This window comes from Benincasa hispida, chromosome 1 (genome assembly GCF_027475165.1).
Source record: "Benincasa hispida cultivar pf3 chromosome 1, pf3_genome.v1.1, whole genome shotgun sequence".
NCBI classification, from domain to species: Eukaryota; Viridiplantae; Streptophyta; class Magnoliopsida; order Cucurbitales; family Cucurbitaceae; genus Benincasa; species Benincasa hispida.
In genome coordinates this window covers 17921261-17931402 of record NC_143478.1, presented here as the reverse complement: position 1 = coordinate 17931402, position 10142 = coordinate 17921261, and the positions used below count along the sequence as shown (strand labels likewise).

The following is a 10142-nucleotide window of genomic DNA, read 5'->3' as shown; positions in this document are numbered from 1 at the left end:
ACAGTGAGTAAATTCATGGTAGGGGATACCAACCATGTTATTGGAGTTTGGTGGGGATCCAATCCACCCCACAACAGGTTCGTTTTCTATCTTCTTTTTCCCTAAGGTCGATGATGATTTGTTATAAAATTTGCACTCTAATTTTTTAGTATAATTTCTAATATGATTTGATTTCATTTTGATAATTAGATTAAAAAATTATGCATCACTGTTTTTCCTTATGTTTGCAGACTGCTTTGTAATTTCTTCCTTCATACATAGACAAATCTTTTGGTGTTTTTCATCTAATCAGTGGATTCTTTTTTTATCCATTTTGAAAGTGTTTTCAGTATTCAACTAAATTCAGTTTTCATACACTTAAAAAATTGAACTTTAATTTTACAACTGTTGCAATTATTTATTTTGTTTGTTTGGAGTTGGATTTGTTCCCATAAAAGATCTATATCAAATCCTGAGGCCCTCTAATCTTTATTCTTATGTCCATTTATGTGAGATATTATGTTGTAATTATGTCAATTTTTAGTAGATTTATTTTATAATCAACCACCTAAAATTAATATTGAACTGACCATTACTTACTTTATTTATGTTTGAGTTGACCGGTTGGCGTTTTCTAGCCACTAGAGCAAGTAAGAGAACAATCAGTAAACATAATTCCATACTCGATCTCATAGATACATATAGAATTTTGTGGTGTTTGATCAACTTGGGGGAAGCCTAGAAAGCCACCTCTTCCTCGTTTTGCTTTTCTATCTACGGTTCTTTTGGAGTGGAATGAATAGAAGCCCAAAGAGATGAATAGGGTAAGGGGGACTTAGCTCTAGATCCCCCCGCTTGCAGAAATGAATTGATTAGAAGGGGTTCTCTTTTTGAAGTTGGATCTCCAAGTTTTTGGAATGCCTCAAATTCTAACAAAGAGAAAACCAGTATCTGTCGCTAATTGATTAATACAGTTGGTCGACCTATGCATCTGTCAGTAATGAAAGCAATAGAATGAATCACACTTTTACCACTAAACTATATCCACTACAATCCCTAGGGAAGAGGATCAAGTTGGCCCTTGCGAACAGCTTGATGCACTTCGGCTGGCTCTTGACATACATTCCAGATCTATCTTCCATTCTCCTCACCAACCATCCTTATTGTATCTTCTACTTATACCTGAATTCCTTCTCATATTTTGTGAGATTTCTCCACAGCCACCTCTAATACACTGTGTTGGTACGTCTCTGCTCTACCTTTTTTTTTTTTTTTTTCAGGTTTTTCTTAAACCATTTTTACATTCTCATATGTATGGTTTAGCTATTGCAATATGTTATGTTTCCTTCTTCTACCTTTGATTTCAACCTTATTCTATTCATATAAGATAGCTAACAAATGAAAGATTGCCTTACACAAGGTATGTTTCCTTCCTTCCTTATATTCCAAGTAAGATTTGATATTAACGTTTTTATGTTTTTGTTAGGAAACATCTACTTTCTGCCCCTTACATGTGGACTGTCTCGATTACCATTCACTCCGAACATTATCAAAAGATATGTTCTAGTATATTTTATTTCTACTTCTGTCGTATTGACCTACCCTTTGGTTTAACTATACTTATTTTTCGTTCGTGTAGGGCTCAAACTAATCGAACATACATTTCGTAACTAGTTTGAGGTTCGTAAGTTTTACGTTCAGAGTAATATTTGTTATAGTCTACTGTTTGTTGCTTGACTTGGTGAACATTTGTAATGCACTATGGTTTTGTATTTTTTCACTTGTATATTGAAATTGTTGGAGACTTTTTTCTTTGTGGACTTTGATTCGTTGTAAATAGTTTGACGTTCATTTTAATTTTCAATTTTCAATTTCATCTATAAATTTAAAATGTTTCAATTTTTATTTCATTTTATTTTGTCTTATTTGTCTTACACTTTTCTGTAAAAGTAAAAAAAAAATTGCAAATGGAAATAGAATAAAAAAAATTGTTTTTTTTATTTATATAAAGAATAACTATAAATACATAAAATTAATCTTTTCTAAAATAGTTGTATTGTAAAAATATTAAAAAAAACGAATCTTTATACTTTTGATTATGAATATTCCCTCTGTTTTTTTTATACTTTTCTTATTAATGAATCTTAATGTCGAAGAACAAAAGTTATATTTAATACCGTAAAAATATTGTAATCAAGACCAATTCTAAACGAAAGTTCCATGTAATATTTTTTGATATGACATAAATTCCATGACAAAAAAAGTACTAATATAAGCATAAGAATAAGCATAGAAACGAAAGTTGGTACTTTTTCAATATCATAAGCATAGGAACAAAAGTATGAGATAAAAAGGATCATGTTTTTAGAATTTATTTTTGTTAGATCTAAATTTTCACACACACATATATTCACTTTATAACCTTTTGATTTGGACTAAAACCACATTGACTAATTTATTTTATAATATGAAAGTATTGTCTTTTTTAATATAATTTTTTTCAAACTATTTATGTATGACATTTTTAGATGATATTAATTATGTATGACATCTTTAGATGATATTTATTTTGTTAATTACATAAACTCTTTATGTCTTTTTTAATATAATTTTTTTCAAACTCTTCATGTATGACATTTTTAGATGATATTTATTTTATTAGTTACACAATTTAAGCATTTATTGAAACTTTAGAGTATACTTAAATTGTAGGCTAATATGTTCTCAACTATTGTAATATATTTTAGAAAAATCCAATAATCTCAACTATTATAATACTTATCTAGACTTGTTTCTTATGTAAATATACTTATAATTTGTCAACTAGAAAATCTAATTGCACAATTTAGGACACATGTAAGTAGTAAAAGGTTGCATGAGAACCCTCAAACCATAACGATTAGAACTCCTGAATCCTAACTTCCTAAAAAATCATTCACCTCAACGCTTATTGCTGGTGTTGACTACCCCTATTTTGAAAATATAGGCAGATGGAGAAACACAAATTCTATGTGGTATTCATTGGTAGTAATCCAAGGATCTACTTATCCCGCACGAATATCATAGTTAAGTCAGTGAGTACAAGGGGGCATTACACAAGTCGTATGAAACATCAAATGCAAGATTAGAAGTTGCTCGAATGTGACCTAAACCAGAATACCATCGAATGTAATATTAGAAGTTTGAAGAAACAATATCCGACAGTAACAAAGATGTTAAATCAATTAGGGTTCAGATGAAACGAGGAGTTCAAGTTCGTTGAGGTGGACAAGGAGATCTTTGACATCTAAGTTTGGGTAAAGTTTTTCTTAAAAAATGAACAACGTACATCGCACTTGTTTTTGTATAATTTCTAATATTGCTTCTATATATCAATGCAGAGTCATCCTAACGTGAAGGAATTGTGGAATAAGTCATTCCCCTATTACGGTGAACTATCAAATGTATTTGGGAAGGATAGGGCAACTGAGTAGTCTTGCGAGCCCCTAGTGGTGATGGCGTCAAATTTGTTCTGAGAAATAGAAGATGAAATAATTCAGCTAGGATCACAGGAATACCCTACCCCAGATAATGAACAAACCCAACTGCTTGAGAATGCAATGGAAGAAGATCAAGTAGATATGTCCACGAGGGAAAGCAAATGTACCAGATATCTCCATAGGCAGAGCAAGTGTATCAGCGGAACCATCCAGAGGGAGTAAGAGGAAACGACTGACATTCCAGAATGAAATGATCGACCTCATATGATCCACAGCTAATATGCAGTTAACGCACATGGACATACTCGTTGTGTGACAAACTGAGAAATATGAGCCGGAATTTGGACATCGGAATGAGGTAGTTTAGGCCATATTTGGTATTGAAGGACTGACTGAGGATGATAGATACAACCTAGTTGATATAATTGGCACGGACATACAAAAGACGGGCCTCTTCCTTGCTGTATCGGAAGAAGTTCGTCTTTTGCTTTTCCTTGTTGTACCGGAAGAGAAACAGCTACGGTACTGCATGCCTACTTGCTCGAACCCACTAGACTAACCACCTGCTATTTCAACCGAAAAACATATATTTTGTAATTTTTTTTTTGGAATGACCACATGTTCAGTCATTTGTTATAGTTTTTGTAATGTTCAGAAAAATGTAACTGTACTACAGTATCACATTCTCACCATCAATATGAAATGAAAGGTAATTATTCTATGTACAATTTCAATGTGACATGTACGATCCATATTATATAAACATAAACTGTTAAGTTATCTAGTTATTCAATGTTTATGTGTATAACATGTTAATTTTTTTTATATATAATGTTAAGTTAGCAAGATTCAATATACATACATACAATATACCAATTCATAAATAATTGAGTTGTAATATGACATGTAATTTGTGAAGGAACCTGTGAAGGCCCTGAGCAGAAACGTGAATCGTCCCAATTTTTTGTTTTCATAGAACACAAAATTATAGAAACATGATTAGGTAAAAAACACACACAAAAATTACAACATGCAAGATAAAATTAAGTTAGAGGAAGAATAGAGTTTAGAAACTCTTATCTTTGAAGAACGAATTTTTTTTCATGTGATCATTTTCTCCAAGACAGTCACGAATAAAACACGATTAATCTTCAAATGGCCACCACCACGAAAGTTTTCTTTGTATTCTCTAGGATGAGAATCCAAGGAGTTGTGTGGCTTTTGGGATTTTAGGAGAGATGGAGATTGAAAGAAATTAAGAGAAGTGAATGGTTTGGGAGTTTTTCTATGATCTTTCTTTCTGAGAGAGCATCCTATTTTTTCTTCCAAAAATTTGTGAAGAATAAGAAATTTCATAACCACCACACTCCGTAGTGAGTTGAGAGAGATTAGGGGAAGGAAGTTATTTCCCTCTCAAAATTTCAATATTAATAATAATTTATTTATTTATTTATATATATGTGTTATACCATATATAACATAATGGTTTAATATTGTATCATATATAATATAACCTATAATTTTAATTCTCTCATCAATGGTATTTAATATAAATCCCATTTATATTAAATTCAATTATATGAATCTAATTCATACAATTAATATTTGAATCATATTCAAATATTTATATACTCTCAAATAAACTCTATATCATAATATATCAAATACGTTATAGCAGTTATATCATATGTAATTAAGTAAAATTAATTATATCACATTAGTTCTCTAATTTAATTTGAACAATTCAAATTAATCCAAAATTGATTCTCATTAAATCCCTATTGAACTATAGAGGGGACCTCATGGACTTGTAGCTTAAAACTCTAATGGTACTTGAATAATTAATTAAACTCCTTTAATTAAATTATTCAACATTAATTAATTGTTAGGCAATCCACTAAAGACCACAATTGCACTATTCGCACTACAGCCTAAAGATACAACCTAAAGGGTCTATATTATAGGGATAAGGTTGGGTACCTTATCTTGGTAACACTATGGATACAACCCACTTTGTATTTGATACAAACTCATTGATCCAATGCGTTCATTTAGGAGACACATGAGTGAGGGTATCCTGTGTAATGAGTTTGCACAAGACTGGACCGCGAAATAGTAACCACTAGATGTAACTTTGTTGACTAGTTAGGTTTCTATTTCAATAGGATGACCTAGCAACTTAGTCTTACGCTTGAGTATATTATGAACTCCTGTTCATGAGAGATTCTCCTTTAATTAGTATGGGTGAGAGTGGCCAGTTTTTCGACTCAATATGCCTACCATTTTGGGGATAAGACCGAGTGAGTAGCTGGGAACATAATCATACAAGATGGATTTCACTCCTTCTCGACTTCAGAGTAAGTAGACGAGTGCTCCCTTAAATGGTGTCTCCGGGACCTAAACAAAGGTTCCTACCCTCTCACTGGCCCGAGAGGGATTTATGTTTAATGGTTGGACCATAAACAAGTTGTTCATTAGAGGAGCACCGGTACTTAAAGATGTAGAGATAACCCGGGGGTAAAACGATAATTTGACCCAGTTGGTATTACAAATACTTTTGGATGACTAACTTGCTGTTATTAGTCTATATTCATGGACACAAAACATATCTGTAGTGAGAAGAGTGCAACCGTGGGTCTTTAATAAAGTGTACACAGTTACTAATATCGATTAATTTGGTTAATGAGTTTAGCAAATTAATCTCACATCGTTGGAGCTTTTTATGTGCATGTCCATTAAGTCCCCTTCCTAGCTTGTAAAGGGTATTGAGGTAATTTGTCATTAAATTGAATTTGAAATGTTCAAATTTAGAATTGAAATTTTTTTAATGAATGTTGATACATTTTAATATAAAATTTAATTTTAGACTTTATTATTAAATTTGGATATGATTCAAAATTAGTAAACGAGATAACAAAATATTTGAAAGAAGTTCAAATATTAATTTAATATGAATAAGATTCATATTGAAAACTATAAGTTAAAAATAATGTGTATTAGATGTACATTAAAACTATAGATTAAATGAGAGAAATGTTTTTTAATATGATTCAAATGGGAAATTAAATTAAATATGTGATATTTAATTGGATGATTAATTAATTGAATAATTAATTAATTAATTTTATTGATTAAATCAAAACTATAGGTTAAATTTAATTTACATTAGATGCACATTAAAATTATAGATTATGTGAGAGAAAATCATTTAAATGTGATTTAAATGATCATTTAATTACATATAATTTAGTTTAAATTAAATTAAATCAATTAAATCCCCATTTTAGGAAAGTTACAAGAAAATGTGGGATCACACGTTTTCTCTCTCTCTCACCATCCCTTTCTCTAACAAAAGGGTTTTGTTTTGTAGAGGGAGTAGATGACTTTCAAGCTATCTATGTGTGTTTTCTTCTTCTTGAGAAAAAAAATAAAAAAATCATATGTGATATTCCCGAATCCCAAAAGAGAGAATCCCTTAATTCTCCATAGCCTCGATTTTGTACAAGAATAGGGATGTTTCCAAGTGATGGTGTCCAATCCCAATTCGAATTATCAAAAAGTTTGTAAGGTAGGGTTTCTTCCCGATATAATTAGTCTTTTTGGGATTAAATCGTTATTACCTTTTATTCTAATGCAAAATTGTTTTGATTTTAAATGCCAATTAAAAAAAAAAAGTGAAAAGGTTCTGTGTTTTGGCTTCCATTGTATCTTAGGGTTTTTATCACTTCATGGTCATCCTGATGAAATGTAATTCTCAGTTATGAATAACATTATATAATAAGACTAGTCATTTTGTGCTTCGGTCTTATACAAACTTCTTTGTATATAATACCGCTACTCACATGTTTTCACATGAATCATCAAGATTGTAACACTTTATAACAATTATAACATCTACAAAGTGGGTCGTATTCGTAGTGTCACCAGGATAAGGTATTCAACCTTATCCATCTAATACAAACTAACATGATCCACTTGTATGTCTCTACATACATGTTTAAGCTACAAATGATAACCTTGGATGTTAGTTTATTAGTTTGTGGGTTTAATACTACTAAATGTCGAATAAAATATCTCATAATTTATTAAATAAATAAAATATTTGTATAATATAATTACAAATTACAGAACCCTACAAGATTTAGGGCAACAACCTCAACATTTTGGTGGTATATTTTACAAATTGAAGAAAATTAGAGTTTTTACAATTTTTTAAAAGAATAAGTTGAAAAGAATAGGTTATGTTTTACAAACTAAAAAAAATAGAGTTTTTCCAGTTTATGTCATAAAAGTATTGAGAAAATAGGTGTATAGTTGAAAATTAATCAACAATAGCAAAGCCAAAAAAAGTAAAAAGAAAAAAAAAAAAAAAGAACCAATCTTATTTATAAAAACTGCATTAAATACCTAAGCTGAACAATTCAGCACCCAAATAGAAACTTTCAAACTCAACTCAACTCTGTAAAACAAATACAGATAATTTAACTTTCCAAATAATAATTACCAACTAAACTCTCTGCTTTTATGGTGAGCCAAACACCCCCTAATAGTTCAAAACAAAAACATTTGAAAGTTGAAATATATAATTAAAAATAGTTAATGGGAAATCGTTTTTAAATTATTTAAAAACAATTTGACTATCATAATAATTTTTAGATGGTAAGTAAATAAATTTGTAATAATCTAAAAATGTAATGGAACACATAAGATGTTTATATTAAAACCACATTTGTTAAAATAAACACAAAGGTTGGTGTATTAGACATATTTAAATAATAATATGTTTAATTAAAGTATGAGTTATGTATGTGGATTAATAATTATCACATTGAGTTATTTTATTAGATTGGACCTATTATATGATTTAATTAATTAAGACCCTAGATTTCTAATTGAGTATGGACGTTATGGATAGAAGCCCATTCCGAGTTAATTAGGGATTAATGAGAATCCTAATTGAATTAGTATATAAAGAGACCTTAGGGCTATGGTTCCCAATATACCAAAACAATAAGCACTCGGTCTTTATTGAGTCTCATCTAGAGAGAGATTCCACTAAGGACATTCAGAGTTTTGGTTGAGGAAGATTATAGTCATCTTAAATTCATCGTCATCTCGAAACTATCATCAATCACAATGGAATCTGATATGTTATTTATTCTTGACAATTTAGCATGAATTATCCTAGGGTTAAATCTATTTAATATAGATTTAAATATTTATGCTATCAAGTGGTATTGGAGCATGAATTTCATATTGGATTGTTGGTTTATATTCGTTTTTCATTGGTATTGTGATTCAATTTTGGTTTTGATTAAAGAATTTAAAGATTATTTTTGTTGTGACATGAACATCGCCTAAAAGCAAAGCTCACAAATTGAATCGTGTTACCAATTGTTTAGATTTTGTTCATTTTTATTATTATTTTTTTTTTGTTCTTTTAGCAATCTGTTGTGATTAATAGTCAACATGAACACAAATTTGTTTTTCTGATTAATAGTAAGCATGAACACAGATTGTGATTATAAGAACTAAAAAAAAAATAATATGCACAGATTGTGCATATTGTTGATTGTGCATATTGTTGTATCATCGGCAATTGCCAAAAATTTTTCCATGGCAGCAAATTTCTTTCATGGGTGGTGAAAGCAAGGCTTCAACGCTGATGGTCGGCAAGCTAAGAAACTGGACATCAATTGGAGAATCAAATTGGTCAATTGCCAATTGAAATTTTGCTGATATTGCTTATTTGATCTTGTCGATGGTTCATGATCTTGATAGTTGATAATTGAGTAAATTTAAATCTAGTTTTAAATTAAGTTTGTGAATTTGAATCAAAAGCTTGATTGATGATTCAAGTTTAAATTAAACTAATTATATTGTGAATCCGGTTTAATTTTGATTAATCATTTGTGGATTTAAGTTAAAATTGTTTAATCATATTGTGGATTCAAGATTAATTGATCATGTTGTGGATTTAAGTTTAAATTTGATTAATCACATTGTGGTTTTAAGTTTAAATTTGATTAATCATGTTGTGGATTCAAGATTGATTGATAATGTAGTAAATTTAAATTTAAATTTAATTGATTTTTTTTATGAATTTAAATTTAAATTTGATTGATAATGTAGTCAATTTAAATTTAAATTTAATTGATTTTTGGTGAATTTAAATTTAAATTTGACTGATTTTTTGACGAATTTAAATTTAGATTTGATTGATAATGTGGTGAATTTAAATTTAATTTTGATTGATGATATTTGACGATATTCACATGTTTTTGTTGCTTTAATTGTATTATGTGTATGGGAATATTGGTAAAGACTATTTGGTGTTCTTCCTCCTTTATTTTTGTACAATAATATTGTTATATTATTGTGTCTTATATTTTAGATTGGATTGGTCAAAATAATATGTTACCAAAGTAGCCTATGTTATCTAGATTAATTTAATTCTAAAATATAAGATGTGCATATTAATGAATTTATGGGATAATTATCGGCCCAGAGGAAGATAATTATTTAGCTAAATTGTGGGTATGCATATGGTAATGAGTATGTGGCAATTATAAGGATTGCTCATGTGAAAAATAGTCGGTCCAAAGAAGGGCCAATTTTTGACAGATTTAATTGTCAGTACTTTGATTAGTACGTTGAGAGTACCATTTACAGTTGGTGTTTTTG

The 10142-nt window shown here is 29.6% G+C and overlaps 1 long non-coding RNA gene across 2 annotated transcripts; it reads left to right on the top strand.

Moving 5' to 3' along the window:
* Nucleotides 1-707: 707 nt before the first annotated feature.
* LOC120090343 (uncharacterized) lies at nucleotides 708-4186 on the top strand. 2 transcript variants are annotated; one of them, XR_016530417.1, is made up of 4 exons: nucleotides 708-1221; nucleotides 1466-1659; nucleotides 2966-3275; nucleotides 3360-4186. It is a non-coding gene; the product is annotated as an uncharacterized LOC120090343 (long non-coding RNA). The 2 variants fall into 2 exon arrangements; XR_005485524.2 differs by lacking the exon at nucleotides 708-1221 and having other exon boundaries at nucleotides 1240-1659.
* The last annotated feature ends 5956 nt before the right edge of the window (nucleotides 4187-10142 follow it).